Here is an 18,800-nt window from a genome sequence, read left to right as displayed (position 1 = left end):
TAAAGAGAGATGTCTTTGAAATATATTTCGACAATTAAATTTAGACAGGACACTATATTAAACAAATCTTTACCTACTTAATAAAATAACACAATTGTAAATTTGAATTTCTTTTATTTCGTAGAATCTTTTTCTTCCCATTCATTTGAAATCTCTGTTTTCACAATTCTATCCATAACCAACGAACACTTTTAGATACAATTTTAATTTTCTGTTCGAAAAAAATACAATTTTATCCAAAAAGAAAGCAATATAACAGTTGCTAACAGTGTTTCGTACCTTCTACATGCAAAACAAGGTATTAAACTGAAAGTCGATGCCTTAAAATTAAATATCCTAAAGTCGCATAAGCTCTGCCAGAATACGGCATCATCATGCACTGAATTATGTTAGATGCACAGGAACAAAGCTGAACAGTTTACCGTGTGGCATAAACAAAATTTTGAAGGTACTTTGTATGTATTCTCTTTATAAAAAAGTTCAACTATTCAAGTTGGAGGAGTGTTTCCTCTGATAAATTCAAATATGAGGTACGTAAGGCGTGCCAATCTACAGCGCAAGTTGACGACCGAAGTTGGCTCAAAGATGTACTGAAAGACATTAGTAGAATTTTAGAATTTTTTTCCTAACGGAACATTAAAACGTTGCTGTTGGTCCTCTACATGCATCGTAGATTTGCGCGCCTTAAATGTACTTTGGAGGTGTGAACAACCATTTATCGTAAGCATGATACTTTTCAATGCTTTCAAGTACAAGTCTTTTTTTTTGGCAAGATTATGAAAGTAAATAGAAATTGGAACTAAAAAATTATGAAAGTAAATACAATTTGGAACTAAAAAAATTCATATTCTTACAATTAGCCAAAGGCCTATGTTTATAATCTAATAAAAAGAAAACATAAAGCACACAACATTGAGCGCCTGTACATAAAAGTGCAGCTTCGGAAGCGTTGCTAAAGCATCTCGTCTGCTACTCCAAACACCTACAAATCGCCCTAGCTATGTCAAGTATAGTTGTAGCACTTATAAGTTTTGCGTTGAATTATTTTCTCCGATACGCAAACATGAATATTGGTTTCTCGTCACAGATCATTGATACGATCAGAAAAAAAGTAACTCTTCGCTGTTCTCCTTATTTCTTTCAAATGCTTTTTAACCAAACGCTTAGACATTTTGAAATAACTCTGAAAAAATCTAAATTTTCATCGGTAATCAATTGGTATATTCGCTGTTGTCTTTTCGTGGCATTTCCATATATTTATTCTGGAATGAAAAAGTAAATTACAGAAACTGAAGCTAGTAAGATACTAAAAATATACAAATTACTGTATTTTAAGTTGGATATTTGAGCAAGTTTGCTAGGAAACTTGGTGTTTCTCCAAAATTACAGAGCTTTAATTCATGGATTCCACGAGAAAAAAAGTAGGAATCATGTTAAAATTTCCAGTAATGTCTAATAGATTTTTACTTTCTCGCTCCCATAGGGTAGAGAGGAAGTATTGTCATCCTCCAAGAAAAAAAAAAAAAAGTTGAAATTTTTTTCTAGTTTCACGCTTCAGTACTCGCACAAATGAGCTAATTTTCGTCCGTTAAGATTACTTGCCTGTGAGAGATAAACGAAAAACGGAGCGGCAGTGAAAAGATCGTATGTGAAACTTTTCATTTTCATGCAAAAGAATGGTCAACAACTATCAGTTAGTGTTTTATTTATTCATGAAAAGTGCTGGGAAGAGGGGCATGAGACATTATAATTCGACTGTATTATCGAGCCCTGTGTGTGTATTACTACCAAAACCAGCACCTAGTTTGTCGGCGATTAGCCGAGGGTAAAACCCTCGTTTCCACCGTCCACCACGAGGAGGAACCGACATCAGACGGCAACGCCCTGGTTCGCAACAAAAAGTTCTGGGCGCACCCTCACTCACAACAGTGAACAATTCGCCAATGACCGAATGCAGGGAACCCCTCTACCACCGTGCGATCCCGCAGCAGGACAACAAACTCGTAGCTGGATACTCTCTACAGAGATAGAGATTGCTGAAACTTTGTCCGGCTTGTTCGGCCCAGGAGAACAGAATACCCTGAGCCACGAGACCCCGGAACTCTCGTGAAGTATTCGGCTCTCCTGCATCAAAACCTACTTCAATCTGCAACATCGCCCCAACCACCAGCCCGTTTGAGAGGCGTCCGACCCTCCGGTTCCGACTTTGCCTGGTCTAAAGTGTCCCGGGGGGGATGACGGCTTTAGACTTAATGCGCAAGCATCGGCAGATACCGGAGGTTGACCGCAGAACAGGATTGCCAGGCTTCGATCGGTCACCCCTGCATTTGGTCACTGACGAATCGCGCAAAGTCGGTCACAGATCGGGATTTCAGACCACTGTGTACCGGTTGATCCTTGCACCTCGCGGTTCAAGGATATGGCCTAACTACTATCAGTGGTCCTCTGAAGATCATCGTTCCCCTCATGTTCCTCAGGTTCCGCTTGATCTCTTCCGTAAGCCAGGGATATGGGCTAACAACCAAGGTAATAACGTACCAAGGTTCCGCTTGATCCAAGGCTGCAATGGATATGGCCTAACATCCAAGGTGTAAACAGCCTTGCTGCGCGCGAAGCAGGGCACCAAGGAAGCGGTTGATCCATGCCCGAGCGTATTAGGGATATGGGCTAACAACCAAGGTAATAACGTACCAAGGATGCGCTTGATCCTAAATTGCTCGTTACGATGTGTGAAGAGATATGGGCTAACAACCTGAGGCGAGGGAGGGTGCAGAATCACAACAGGTTTGCCGGCGTTTGGCACGGGTCGGAGACCCGCCCCAGGTCCACCACGAGGAGGCTCCGGCACCAGACCCTCAGCTCTCTCATTTTCATCTCATTTTCATTTCATCTCATTTTCATTTCATCTCATTTTCATTTCATCTCATTATCATTTCATCTCATTATCATTTCATCTCATTATCATTTCATCTCATTATCATTTCATCTCATTATCATTCCCTTTTCATCTCATTTTCATCTCATTTTCATCTCATTTTCATCTCATTTTCATCTCATTTTCATCTCATTTTCATCTCATTTTCATCTCATTTTCATCTCATTTTCATCTCATTTTCATCTCATTTTCATCTCATTTTCATCTCATTTTCATCTCATTTTCATCTCATTTTCATCTCCTTTTCATCCCCTTTTCATCCCCTTTTCATCCCCTTTTCATCCCCTTTTCATCCCCCTTTTCATCCCCTCTCCTTTTATCTCTTTTTCATCTCATCACTCTTTCTCTCTTATCATCTCATTATCATCTCGTTATCATCTCGTTATCATCTCGTTTTCATCTCGTTATCATCTCGTTTTCATCTCGTTTTCATCTCGTTTTCATCTCGTTTTCATCTCGTTTTCATCTCGTTTTCATCTCGTTTTCATCTCGTTTTCATCTCGTTTTCATCTCGTTTTCATCTCGTTTTCATCTCGTTTCTCGTTTTCATCTCGTTTTCATCTCGTTTTCATCTCGTTTTCATCTCGTTTTCATCTCGTTTTCATCTCGTTTTCATCTCGTTTTCATCTCGTTTTCATCTCGTTTTCATCTCGTTTTCATCTCGTTTTCATCTCGTTTTCATCTCCTTTTCATCTCCTTTTCATCTCCTTTTCATCTCCTTTTCATCTCCTTTTCATCCCCTTTGCATCCCCTTTGCATCCCCTTTGCATCCCCTTTGCATCCCCTTTGCATCCCCTTTGCATCCCCTTTGCATCCCTTTGCATCCCCTTTGCATCCCCTTTGCATCCCCTTTGCATCCCCTTTGCATCCCCTTTTCATCCCCTTTTCATCCCCTTTTCATCCCCTTTTCATCTCCTCTCCTTTTTATCTCTTTTTCATCTCGTCACCTTTTCATCTCATTATCATCACCTTTCCATCTCATTATCATCTCATTTTCATTTCATCTCCTTTTCATCTCTTTTTCATCTCTATATCATGTATCCCTTTACCTATCTCTATACCCATCTCTACCTATCTCTACCTATCTCCCCTATCTCTATACCTTTTCATCTCATTTTCATTGCATTCCCTTTTATCTCCTTCTCATCTCTTTTTCATCTCTTCTTCTGTTCGTCTCCTTTTCATCTCTTTATTCGTGTCTTAGTGAGGGCATTTACATCCAAGTAATCACCTCCATTTTAGTTCAAATTCATACTAACAAGATGCAAATGATTCAATATTTATATGAGCTATATTAAATAATTTTTCAATTAATTATAAATCTGCATACATATTCAAGTTGGAAAGTCCTTTTTTTATTACCTCATCCATTTAAATAGGCAAAGAAAAATGTTGGCATTTGGAAATTTAATAAAATCGTATACGGTAAAGTAAAAGCGTATGTGTACATGGGAGTAAAAGGAAGGTATAGATATTTTTATAAAGTTCAGATACTAGTTCAAATAAAGCACAGTCACCGATTAAATTTAATCAAATGCTTCAGTTTAAAGATGGTTCATTAACTTTGGCAAAAACGGTACCGCCACACAGTGGATCGAGTCTATTAGAGCGGTCGGACATGAAATTTTTGACTAAACTGCAAATTTTGATGTTTGTATCGTCCCTTTTTAAATTTCAGGGGTGATTACAGAAGATTTCACGAGAAAATCAATGGACCCACTTTTAGAGTCTCAAAGTTTTGTTTAAAAGCGTTTAAAGTTTCCAAATTTTGTCCGACCTCTCCTATTGACTCGATCCACTGTGCGCCATCTGCTGTAGAATTCGACGTGACATTATCAGGGGCTGCATGTTGTAATGATTGCAGATCAAATGAATTTCGAATGAAAATAACTTTAGATAATGGAGTCCGTCCTTTCTCATCCGTATATCCCCCCATCATGTCTTACCCACAAGTATTCATAATTGAGTTGATATTGCTTTTGACATGCTAAAAAGCGTAGCTTGCTCCGATGAGCAGTCAGGCTAGGACATAGGTAAATGAGAGCACTGGACGTGCATTGCAACTCTAAATTGTACAGCTGAACTTTCTGTATATTTTCATGATTCAAAAAATTGTTTCTGTAAAATCTCCGGGCGAATTCAATAATTAATTTAGACGGTTTGCCATTTCTTCAATTTTTTTTATCAGTAACAGTAATCTAATATACCCGGGGCAACACGAATATTGGCAGCACTGCCGACACGCATAAAAATTTCACGGGTCTGCTCAGGCGACGCACTATGGTCCGAATAGCCGGTTTAAGCGGCATTAAATCAGATACGTATGTTTAAACCTCGCAATATGAGTTTTCAGGGGTTTTTAGGGTCGCTGAGTGCAAAAATGCTAATATTCTTCAGGAAAAATCCATTTTTAACATTTTTATACTTTATATAACTGTGGTAATAATTTGTTCACAAACCTTAAATTGAGGTTGCAAGTTCGAGTTGAAGCGGTGGAGCAGTTGGCATCGCGTCTCACTCATCTTCTTGATGTCCCGGGTTCGATTCCCGGTAGAATTTTTTTTTTTTTTTTTATAAGTTTAAAAATTAATTTTACATTGGATGGACTATAAAGAAGCTAAAAGTAGAGCCTCGTCAAACACTACTATCAAGGGAACTTGAAAAAGACAGCTCAGGATAATACTTCTACGTTTCATGGCTCCAGAGGCCTACTTTCAAGTCCCACCGATCAGCCGTTTGAACTTGTTTTCGTCAGCCAAGCGAAACTTAAGCTTAAATATATCCATTTTGATAGATTATTTGTTTGAAACATGGGTAAACGTAAAAAAAAAAACGTTTACGGGACCTCAAAGTGGCTTCCTAAGACAATTTCATTGCTCGGGAGCCTTACTTTCAAGTCCCACCGATCAACCGTTTAGACTTGTTTTCGTCTGCCAGGCTAAACTTATGCTAACATATATCTACACTAATAGATTATATGTTTGAAACACTTAAAACGTCAAAAAAAAAACTTTTACGGGGCCTCAAAGTAGCCTCTCGAGGCGATTCTTTGCTGTTCTTGAGCACAAAGTTTCAATTGGTCCCGATCAACCCCATCAACTCGTATTATTCTGCCTGGGCAGATTTAGGCTCTAATGCATTCGATTTGCTAGAATATGACAATGGAACATGATAAAAGTCATCGTCAATGGCATATGATAGCTAATTGTAGTAAGTGATAAGAAACGCGAAAACGTCATTTTTCATGAGAAATAACTTGAGGCTATGGTGGACTATGGTTCAGCCATTAGACTTGAAGGTAGTCTAGAGTCATGACAATAACTTCCGAGTAAAATTACGAGGTGCTCAGAGGTGCTAAGTATATTTTTTGGGTCCTACTTCTGCGATTTTATTGATAAAACTGACTATGTCTAAGGGTTAATCTAGAGCATTAGATATGATAAAAAAAAAAGTTTCAGCATAAAACATTTTAAACTTATCTTATATTTTGTGAATCAAGTGCCCAAACACTTTCAGGTACGGTGAAACGACGAAAACAAGCCCTTAAACACAGCACTGCCGCTCGGTAACTGGAATCGCACTCATAAAGTGCTCTGCGCGCCGCACTTCCCAGGCTTGTCACATCTTTATTAGTGCTTTAATCGAAGTGAAATTTTACAGGAGTCTTCTCTACAGTATGTACTATCGATCTACCTCTTAAAATCTAACTTTTTCCAAACTTCACTTTTTCGATTTATTGCCGCTTAAACCGGCTATTCGGACCATAGTGCCCCCGTAGCCCCCGTAGCCCCCGTAGCGTCGCGACGCTACGGGGGCAAGCAAATGGACACCTTGGGTCTAAAGGGTATTACGGCGAGAATATTGTTCAATGGCATCGAACTCTATTTTTAAACTTTCTACTGCACTTTTAGTGCCTCAATTCCACTCTCTACGACGGAATCCCCCCCCCCCCTCCCCAAGTAACTTATTTATTTCCTTATTCATCCTCTATTCTATTTAATAATTAATTTATGCTAGAGAAAAGGGCATTTTAACCCTAAAACAAAAATCGTATTGATGAAAAAGATAGGGGTAAGGAGCTGTAATTTATTGTTAGGAAAAATAACTACCAATTGTGCAACTATCATTACTAATTAAAAAGATGAGAAACGAAATGAAGATAATCATATGAAGTCACATGAATGGATGGGAGTTATTGGTGAAGAGGGTATAGAATTTTCGTGAGCATTGTGCGTTTGAAATATCAAGAAAAGTTAAGAAGAAAATAGTCCCATACCTACCCATTAGACCTATACCCATCCACTCTTTAACAAAAACTAAAAGAAAAAAAACAGAGATGAGAAAGAGGTTTTAATTATTCGTCCCGCCATCATGGACCCCTGCCAACTCAAACATATTTTATCTGCCGAAGGGGTTTTCTCTACCGCCCTCAGGCCTTGCCGTGCACCCGGGTCCTGGGTCATTGGTTTCGGCCTTCAACGGATGCCATGGCTGCCGACCGTCCAACGGAAGTGCAAGCACCACTGCGACCCCAAACCAAAAGCTGCGGTATCGTACGCCCCCCGTTCTAATAATACTGGGCGCTAGAATATTTAAAATCCCTGAGGGGGAGGGACTGAAAAGTAAAGTACGAAAGTTAATTGAATTTTTGTTCTTTTCTACTTTCTCTCCATCCTGTTCTTCTTTCTTTTCTCCTTTTCTCTCGTTACTTCCTGCTCTTCTTCTCTCTTTTCATCTCTCTTTTCATCTCTCTTTTCATCTCTCTTTTCATCTCTCTTTTCATCTCTCTTTTCATCTCTCTTTTCATCTCTCTTTTCATCTCTCTTTTTCATCTCTCTTTTCATCTCTTTTTTCATCTCTCTTTTCATCCCTCTTTTCATCTCTCCCCCTATCTTTTCTTCTCTCTTTTCTTCTCTCTTTTTATCTCTCCCCTTCTCTTTTGTCTCTCTTTTCTACTCTTTTTTTCTACCTATTTTTCGTCTCTTTTTTTCTACCTATTTTTCGTCTCTTTTTTTCTACCTATTTTTCGTCTCTTTTTTTCTGCCTCTTTTTCTTCTCTTTTCTTCTCTTTTCTTCTCTTTTCTTCTCTTTTCTTCTCTTTTCTTCTCTTTTCTTCTCTTTTCTTCTCTTTTCTTCTCTTTTCTTCTCTTTTCTTCTCTTTTCTTCTCTTTCTTCTCTTTTCTTCTCTTTTCTTCTTTTCTTCTCTTTTCTTCTCTTTTCTTCTCTTTTCTTCTCTTTTCTTCTCTTTTCTTCTCTTTTCTTCTCTTTTCTTCTCTTTTCTTCTCTTTTCTTCTCTTTTCTTCTCTTTTCTTCTCTTTTCTTCTCTTTTCTTCTCTTTTCTTCTCTTTTCTTCTCTTTTCTTCTCTTTTCTTCTCTTTTCTTCTCTTTTCTTCTCTTTTCTTCTCTTTTCTTCTCTTTTCTTCTCTTTTTTCTACCTCTTTTTCTTCTCTTGTCTTCTATCTATTTTTCTTCCTCCTCTTCTCTAGCAGAATAAATCTCACTTAATTGATAAAGTTTTTTGATGCAAGAGGCTACGCATGCAGAATCAATGGCAAATCTTGAGACGTCCAAGCGCTGCAAAATTTCTAAATTTATGTTCGAGAAAGGAGCATTGCAGCCCCAGAACGAAAATTGTATAAATGAAATAATATTTTGCTATGGAAATTATTTAACAAGGGTGAAACTATCATTACTAATTTAAAAAAAGCGGAACGAAATGGAGATTGTCGATAGAATGTAGAATGAAGATAATAATATGACAAATTTCATTTTAAATTTTCTTTATTTTCCAAACGTAGAACACTCACCAAAACTTTAATCATCCCTCTTTCACCAATAACTCCCCTCCATTCAGATGACTTCGCACAATCGAAACGAGATACGCGGTCTAGTAGGTTCACCTTCGTCGTTTGTTAGATTTAGCCCTGCCGCTCAGGAATTAAAACACAGAAATCTTTTTGATAACATTACTTTATTCCTAATTATGTAAAATTATATTTTGCAATGAGGAATTAATATTTTAGGCTCATTTTTAAAACAGCGCAAGTGCCATAAATTTTCTTATGTTCTTATGCAGAATGTGTGCTGCTTCTTCTTCTCTATCTTCCTTTTTGTCCAACCCTCCCTCTCCTTGCTATTTTTGTTCTTCATCGTTTCTCTCTTCTTCTAGTTCCTCTTACATCTTTACTTCTTCTCCCTCTTTCCTTTTCCTTACTCTTGATCATCTTCTTTCTCTTATCCTTCTAGTCCTTACTATCCTCTCTTTTATCTCTCTCTTTTCCTGCCGTCTCTCTTTTCTCTCTTATTTACTCTCTTTGTCTTCCCTCTTTATTCTCTCCTTCCTCTTTTTCTTTGTAACTTTCCTCCTCTTTCTTTTCTTTTCTCTCCTCTTCCCTTCCTTCTTTTCTCTCCCTTCCTTCCCCCCTCTTTCTCGCCCCCTCTCCCTTCATCGTTTTCTCTCACTTCGTCGTGCTCTCCTTTCTTTCCTCTCTTCTTCATACTCCCCTCTCTCCTCTCTCTCCTCTCTTGTCTTGCTTCTTCCCGATCTCCTTTCTCTTCTTTCCTTCCTATTCTTCACTCTCTTCTACCCATCCTTCTCCCTTTCTTTTGTCTCTTTTTCTCCCTCCTCTTTCCATTCTTTTTCCTCTTCTTCTTCCTCTCTTTGCTCTTCCTCCTCTCCCAATTTAATTTTCTCTATACAGATAGGTGCATTTATGAATGATCCACAAATATTAATTCCTTATTACATAATGTATATAGTCAATAGGATTCCCAGGAATAGAAACCCAGTAGCCAGTAATAAACTTCAGACACTGGTTATCACGCAGCCAATGAATGTAACCAAATGCATGATTCTCATTGAACGCTGTAGAAAAACAGGCAATCCATGCATGAGTCAAGAATTTGCCCCATTTAGTCGGCCATTAAATGTATGATTCAAAGTTAATCAAGCTTATATTAAAAAAAAAAAAAAAAAAAAAAAAAAAAAAAAAAAAAAAAACTTATCAAGAATTAAAAAATCAATTCAAGCAATTTCAAGCTTGAAACTTTGCAACGATGCAGCGGGAGCAAAAGAATTTTCTCAATCATGACAATTTCAGAAAAGTTGTACCTCACATCGGAGATTAATATACTAAAAATTCAGATGAATCCAAAAAGAAATGGGGCAAGAGGGGATTTAAGTGCCCTACATGAGCCTTTTTACCAAAAAAAAAAGCCTAATAACCTCATAAAATCGCGATTATTTCTCCAGGAGCTCCAACAACCTGTTTCGAAAATGTGGTTTTTAGTATTAGAGAGATCTCCTCTTGACATTTTAGCTCAAATTTTTCGCTCTTGACAAACTTCGAGTTCCCCTTCAGGAGCACCGTGCCGAGTTTGATAGTTTTCGAACTGAGAGATACCTACAATTATAGGCAACGCGGAATGGAGTTAGACTGATTTTACTAAGATCCGCCTACATGGCGACTGCTTATTGTATCGATGGTGAGGAAGAATACTGTGCCAGCTCACTTTGAAAAATTGAGAGAATAAACAAAAGGTCGATTCGTTCGCAATTAATTCTGAGAGCAGGAGTTTGAGAGATTTTACCGTGATGAAGCGATGATCCGTGAATTCAGGAGCAGTTAATTCTGAGAGCAAGAGTTTGAGAGATTTTACCGGGAAGAAGCGATGATCCGTGAATTCAGGAGCAGTTAATTCTGAGAGCAAGAGTTTGAGAGATTTTACCGGGAAGAAGCGATGATCCGTAAATTCAGGAGCAGCTCTGATGCAAAGTGAAAATTCTCAGTCTTCACACGCCGCCTTGACGAATGTTGGAGAGGCCACAAAATAATTACTGCAAAAGAAAAAAAGAATGCTGAAATAGATACATTCAACTTAAAATTGTCATAAATGCGTAATAATACCGTTCCCGAGGAGCACAGAGCAACGAAAATTTGAAACAAGTTAATGGAAAGGAATTGCAATATTTCCCTATTTAAATTGCATTATTTTTACATCGTTTGATTAGTAAATTCCCATTTTAAACGATCAAATAGTTCTTCTATGTATAAGGCAGTTAGGAAATTTGCAATTAAAAAAGTGCACCTTATCGCAATTTTACTCCAATAAATTTTAAAAAGAGGAGTCCCTTCAAGCAGAGAATAGACAACATACGCATCACTCCGATCTGATAGCAGTAACTTTGCCATGTGATCGAAATTTATTGGAACATGTGCTGCTTTTAATTGAATCAGTGAGTTCGAAAACACAACAACTCGAAGAAAAGAAATTGTTCAGGAAACACCTAAAACTGCGCAGCGGGCGAGGAAGTTAGTTTAAGAAAAACCTTTTTGGTGCCAAAGGACAAGTACTTAGAGACTTTGTAATGCATCAAGCTGAAATCGATACACCATGTTTGATGACAGAGAATTGAGCGTTTAAAAATTTCCGAGTTGGTGTTTTTCGTTCTCACCGACTTTCACATCCTGATTTTTCATAGTCTGCCCTGAAAAATGTTTCGAATCGACCATTTGTCTATTCTCTCAACAACCAAACTATTTCAATTTCTAAGCAGGTAAAACTGCGTATTCACGCAATGGATGAAGCTGAGAAGCTCGCCTCCCCCCCCCCCCCCCCCCGCTGCCTCGGAGACTTTAACGCGAGGGTACAAAAGTTGAACGCGATACGACTATTTCAACTTCCAAGGTGATAAAATTGCATATTGACAAAATGAAGGAGAATCTCTTCTCAGCTGACTCAAAGACCTTAACGCAGGAGTAGAAAAGTTGGATGGGTCAAGAGCCGAGAGCGAGACTAGACAACGGGTTCCGCCGCAAGCTCGGTGAGACGGCGCGATGCGTGAAGTATACCTACAGTTTTGCAGGCTCTCCGCGATCATTTTACGCGCAAAGCTCAAAGTTTCGAAATCAGAATTACATACCTACCATACATAGAAACTTTTGTATTTGTTTCTGCGATACGTTAAAAACTTCCGGGACTTGTCAGCCCTTCTAAGACAGAGCTTATAGTCTCCATGAAGAGTAGGCTTTTAGGGGAAATTAAACTTCAATTTTGGCTTTAGCACAAGGCGGAGTCTTACGACCCGGCCCTATGTTCATTCTCCATCCTCATTTTTCACACGTTCATTTTTCCAATTTTTCTAAGGCACGACTATAGCTTGTGAGAGGAGCATGTTATCATGACATTAAGTTCTTCAAGACGCGCGCCGAGTAAGAATTATACTAATTGAAATGACGTACGGTAAACGCCTGTTATCTCCTACACGCTGTGCTCTTTCTCATAACAGGTCCATCATTCATCCCTCACAAATGTCCGTGCATTTCCGCGAGCTTGGAAAGGAAAGCTAACAAGTTTGCCCGAGTTTTTTTCCTAAATCTGTAAAACCCATCCAGACGCATATTTAAAAGGGCAGGAATTTTACCAGAAAATTTTACCCAGGAAAATTTGTCGACCTGAATAACGCTTAAATATTTATATACCTTATTGGTACAAGATATATGTATTGAACCGGAAAAGAAAACCGCAAAATCGGATGGCCACCCGTTTCCCTTGAAATGGCCAAAAATTGGTATTTTTAATGAAATACTTCGATTTTTCCCTTTTCCCGTCGATGTTTCGAGCCTTTCCGATTGTAATTTCGAAATTTCTTTTTACGTTCAGATGCTTCTATCTATAAGTGTTACTAAACCGTAAAAAAGTGAAAATCGAAAAAAACCCGAGTTGGTGTGTTTTCGAGCTCACTGATTCAATTTAAAGCACAATTTAACACAGACACAGACCTCCCGCTATAGTCACCCCTTGCGACGTGTTATAAAGATGACGTATACGATCCCTATGCCTCAAAAAAATTAAATTTAAACCGACCACGATAATTGTTCATCTGCGAACCACAGATTGTATGGGTAAAATCCCTGCCCTTTTAAATATGCGTCTGGATGGGTTTTACAGATTTAGGAAAAAAACTTGGGCAAACTTGTTAGCTTTCCTTTCCAAGCTCGCGGAAATGCACGGACATTTGTGAGGGATGAATGATGGACCTGTTATGAGAAAGAGCACAGCGTGTAGGAGATAACAGGCGTTTACCGTACGTCATTTCAATTAGTATAATTCTTACTCGGCGCGCGTCTTGAAGAACTTAATGTCATGATAACATGCTCCTCTCACAAGCTTATAGTCGTGCCTTAGAAAAATTGGAAAAATGAACGTGTGAAAAATGAGGATGGAGAATGAACATAGGGCCGGTCGTAAGACTCCGCCTTGTGCTAAAGCCAAAATTGAAGTTAAAGAGCGACGCCAAGAATGGCACAATTTGGGCCAGAAGGGATTTTTCTGAAACCGGGCCCAAACGATACCTTATGATACCCTAAAACTCTGGTAAAAATTTTAGCTTGAGTATACGCACGGTTTTTGAGAAATGAGGGGGCAAAGTTGCCAAATCGCCATCATTCTGGACAGCATTTCTACAGCAAAAAGACGGGAAAAATGGACGAAAAAGTTACACCTTTGATGGGTTTCGGCTGTAAATGTTCTCATTGGGCCCCCAAGCATTTAACTGTGTTCAGTTTCAAAAATTTTGGTCGCACAGTGGTCCAAAATGGGGGGAAATCGTCGACAAATCAGGATTCTTTGTCAAATTTTTAGAAATGGAAGTAAAATTGTCGGTCTGCTGCAGTTTTCATGGCTAACAATGTTCGTATCGGTCATCAATGCATGAAATTGTGTTCAGCTTCACAAATTTACATCGCACAGTGGTCAAAAATGGGGGAATTAGTGGACAAATTAAGATCCTCTGTCAAACTTTTTAAAAATGAAGTGAAACTGTTGGTCCCCAGTAGAGTTTAGATCCCGGAAAAATTCATGTTTTTAATTTTTTTAATTATTACTACATGTCAGACCGTATTGTTTATAGAACTTTGTTATAGAATAGACTTTGTAGCATTATCTCAATAAAATATGCAAACTTTCAGAAATTTAAAAAAAAGAAGGAAAAATGGAGAGAAAAAATTAAAAAAAGATTTAAATAGTCAAAAAAAGAATTTAAAGAATTTTTCCGGGATCTAAACTCTACCGGGGACCAACAGTTTCACTTCATTTTTAAAAAGTTTGACAGAGGATCTTAATTTGTCCACTAATTCCCCCATTTTTGACCACTGTGCGATGTAAATTTGTGAAGCTGAACACAATTTCATGCATTGATGACCGATACGAACATTGTTAGCCATGAAAACTGCAGCAGACCGACAATTTTACTTCCATTTCTAAAAATTTGACAAAGAATCCTGATTTGTCGACGATTTCCCCCCATTTTGGACCACTGTGCGACCAAAATTTTTGAAACTGAACACAGTTAAATGCTTGGGGGCCCAATGAGAACATTTACAGCCGAAACCCATCAAAGGTGTAACTTTTTCGTCCATTTTTCCCGTCTTTTTGCTGTAGAAATGCTGTCCAGAATGATGGCGATTTGGCAACTTTGCCCCCTCATTTCTCAAAAACCGTGCGTATACTCAAGCTAAAATTTTTACCAGAGTTTTAGGGTATCATAAGGTATCGTTTGGGCCCGGTTTCAGAAAAATCCCTTCTGGCCCAAATTGTGCCAAAAAACGGTCGTTTTTGGCGTCGCTCTTTCCCCTAAAAGCCTACTCTTCAGGGACACTATAAGCTCTGTCTTAGAAGGGCTGACAAGTCCCGGAAGTTTTTAACGTATCGCAGAAACAAATACAAAAGTTTCTATGTATGGTAGGTATGTAATTCTGATTTCGAAACTTTGAGCTTTGCGCGTAAAATGATCGCGGAGAGCCTGCAAAACTGTAGGTATACTTCACGCATCGCGCCGTCTCACCGAGCTTGCGGCGGAACCCGTTGTCTAGTCTCGGTCTCTGCTCTTGACCCATCAAACTTTTCTACTCCTGCGTTAAGGTCTTTGAGTCAGCTGAGAAGAGATTCTCCTTCATTTTGTCGATATGCAATTTTATCACCTTGGAAGTTGAAATAGTCGTATCGCGTACAACTTTTGCATTTTGTAACTTTTTGTACCCTCGCGTTAAAGTCTCCGAGTCAGCGGGGGGGGAGGCAGGGAGTCTCGTCCATTGCGTGAATACGCAGTTTTACCTGCTTGGATAATCGAAATACTTGCGTCACACGTTTCGCCCCTTCCGACTTTTCTACTCCGCGTTAAAACTCTGCAGTCAGCGGAAAGAGAACAAACTTTTTAATTGTTATCGCGATACGAGAAAGATTTGTTCTTCATAATTGTGGCCGCATTGGTGAAAAAGGGACCTCATCTTTTGGAAAAAATTTCCGAAACTTGAAACTCGCGCGAAAAACGATCACGGGAAGCACCTGCAAAATTGTCGGGATACTTCAAACACCGCGCACTCTCTACCCGATCTGTAGTCTCGCTCGCTCGACTCTTGACTTGCAAATCGCGCTAAGTTCCGAAATGCGCACGCTATTTGGAAATGCGTAGGGCAGCGCGCGCACACAACATCGAGAGGCGCACACAACATCGAAAGGCACACTCAAAAATGGAGCGCATTTTGATCAAAACGCTTTTAGTTTTTTATCATCCATTATTCAAAGTTGTATCTTGTATCCTACGCAATTTTTCCACTGCCTACGGAGTTCGTTGACTGCCGATCGATCGTTGCTTCGTCCAAAAGTCCTTTCCACCCCCTCTAACTTTTTACCTTATTGAGGTATAGATTTGAAACTTGGGGGATGTTTTTAAGTCAAAAGGGAGCTACTTTTTGGCCCCTTCAAAATTTTCAGGGGGGCTCCCTGGGGGACGGGCAATGGACCCCGACTTATAATTTTCAAATGGGAAGACCCCCTTTGTAATAGCTTGTTCGAAATAGCTTAAAAAAAGAAACATTTTCGCGCAAACTCGAAGTCAATATCTCAAAACGTTTCAAAATGGCGGCCGGTTAAAGTTCAAAATGGCCGAAAATTCACACCGGTTATTTGTCGAAGGATTTGCGCGAAAATCGGTATCTAGAGGTATTATGACACGAAAAAACGAATTTGACGTTAGATTTTCAAGAAAATCGAAAATTCCAAAATGGCCGTCGGTTAAAGTTCAAAATGACCGAAAATTGCCATCTCGTTTTTTTGCCGATGGATTTGCCTAAAACTTGAAACTTGAGGGTATTTTGGCATGAGATTAACACATTTGAACTTAGATTTATAAAAAAAACTAATTTTCGGTCATTTTGAACTTTAACCGCCGGCCATTTTGGAATTTTCGATTTTCTTGAAAATCTAACGTCAAATTCGTTTTTTCGTGTCATAATACCTCTAGATACCGATTTTCGCGCAAATCCTTCGACAAATAACCGGTATTAATTTTCGGCCATTTTGAACTTTAACCGGCCGCCATTTTTGTATTGACTTCGAGTTTGCGCGAAAAGTTTTCTTTTTTTAAGCTATTTCGAACAAGCCATTACAAAGGGGGTCTTCCCATTTGAAAATTAAAAGTCGGGGTCCATTGCCCCTCCCCCAGGGAGCCCCCCTGAAAATTTTGAAGGGGCCAAAAAGTAGCTCCCTTCGACCTAGAAACAACCCCCAAGTTTCAAATCTATACCTCAATAAGGTAAAAAGTTAGAGGGGGTGTAAGGGACTTTTGGACGAAGCAACGATCGATCGGACGTCCGCGAACTGAGTAAGCAGTGGAAAAATTGCGTAGGATACAAGATACAACTTTGAATAATGGATGATAAAAAACTAAAAGCGTTTTGATCAAAATGCGCTCCATTTTTGTGTGTGCCTTTCGATGTTGTGTGCGCCTCTCGATGTTGTGTGCGCGCGCTGCCCTACGCATTTCCAAATAGCGTGCGCATTTCGGAACTTAGCGCGATTTGCAAGTCAAGAGTCGAGCGAGCGAGACTACAGATCGGGTAGAGAGTGCGCGGTGTTTGAAGTATCCCGACAATTTTGCAGGTGCTTCCCGTGATCGTTTTTCGCGCGAGTTTCAAGTTTCGGAAATTTTTTCCAAAAGATGAGGTCCCTTTTTCACCAATGCGGCCACAATTATGAAGAACAAATCTTTCTCGTATCGCGATAACAATTAAAAAGTTTGTTCTCTTTCCGCTGACTGCAGAGTTTTAACGCGGAGTAGAAAAGTCGGAAGGGGCGAAACGTGTGACGCAAGTATTTCGATTTATCCAAGCAGGTAAAACTGCGTATTCACGCAATGGACGAGACTCCGCCTCCCCCCCCCCCGCTGACTCGGAGACTTTAACGCGAGGGTACAAAAGTTGGACGCGATACAACAATTTCAACTTCCTGAAGGAGAATCTCTTCTCAGCTGCCTCAAAGACCTTAACGTAGGAGTAAAAAAGTTGAATGGGTCAAGAGCAGCCGATTCTCAGTGAAGTTCAAGAAGTTGGGGTCCGTTGCCCCCCCCCCCCCCCGGGGGGGCCCCCTTGAAAACTTTAGGGGCGCCAAAAAGTAGCTCCCTTTGACCTAGGAGCATCCCCCAAGTTTCAAATCTTTACCTCAATTAGGTAAAAAGTTAGAGGGGGTGGAAGGGACTTTTGGATCACTCTGTATAATTTTTATTTCATTGTCGCAATATGCTCGAAATCTAGACCCATAGAGGATTTCATTACATAGTCTGCAGCTCAGAGTTTCAAAACATCATCAGCGCCATGAGGTCTAACTAATTTGGAGCGTGGTATTTGACATCATTAAATAAACCAAATGCTTCCCCTATATGAAATATTTGTGGAAAATTTTCTTAGAAATGAGTCTTCTTTGAATGGCCAGAATAGACTGATTTAGTGACTGTATCATTTGATATACGTAATATCGAACTCTCGGTTCAAACCAGGAAAAATGTGACCTAATGTAACCTCACGTGCAAATTTTTAGTGAGGTAATTGTGTTAATTCATTACAATTTAGGCACTCTCAGGTCCTAAATCAATTAAGGACTCATTTCAAGAGAGAAATTTAGATCGTAAGAAACACATAAGCGCATTTGACCAGCATGTCGCGAACGACGCGAATCAAAGACGAGGTTGCATGTATGTTTACAATTAAACTATGACGTAGCCACTAAATCAGTCTATTATTGACATTGACATATCCAAAGGCAATTGGATTCTCGCTGAATGAGAGAGACGGTTGCCCAGTCTTGGTAGAATTGACTATAAAAGAAAGTTGAAAAAATCGGTAAATTCAATACAGAAAACAAGAGAACCGTTCGAATATCATGGAAGGCATTTTGACAGGCTTATTTATTCTTCTCCCCTTGTAGAAAACGGGTGCAAAATTACCTCAAGCTGGACCTTTTCTCCACTGACCGATTATTTGCGGGAGAAACTCCAATGAAAAGTTAAGGTGATTCGATGGACGCCATATTTTATGTGAGAACGGCATGCGATATATCGCATCAATCGGTACCATTTTTTCAGCTACTCGTCATTTTTCTCCAATTTTGAAATCGCAATTCTGTTATCAGGAGACGAAAGCACTCACTTACCAATTTTAACAAAGAAATTCAACGAAATAAAGGCGTGGTTTTTGTAAAAAGAAAACATCGCATTCGATACTGATATCGAAACTGCACTCGAATGCAAGATTTTCTCTCTTAAAAAACCACGCTTTTATTACGTTGAATTTCTTTGTTAAAATTGGTAAGTGAGTGCTTTAGTCTCCTGACAACAGAATTGCGATCTCAAAATAGGAGAAAAATGACGAGTAGCTGAAAAAATGGAACCAATTGATGCGATATATCGCATGCCGTTCTGACACAAAATATGGCGTCCATCGAATCACCTTAAAGTCCAGTATGACGACTGACAGAGACAGAGACAGAGACAGAGACATTCAGCGCGACGACGCGACGATAGGCTCACACG

This window comes from Bemisia tabaci, chromosome 10 (genome assembly GCF_918797505.1).
Source record: "Bemisia tabaci chromosome 10, PGI_BMITA_v3".
Lineage (NCBI taxonomy): Eukaryota > Metazoa > Arthropoda > Insecta > Hemiptera > Aleyrodidae > Bemisia > Bemisia tabaci.
This window is presented reverse-complemented; position numbering follows the sequence as displayed.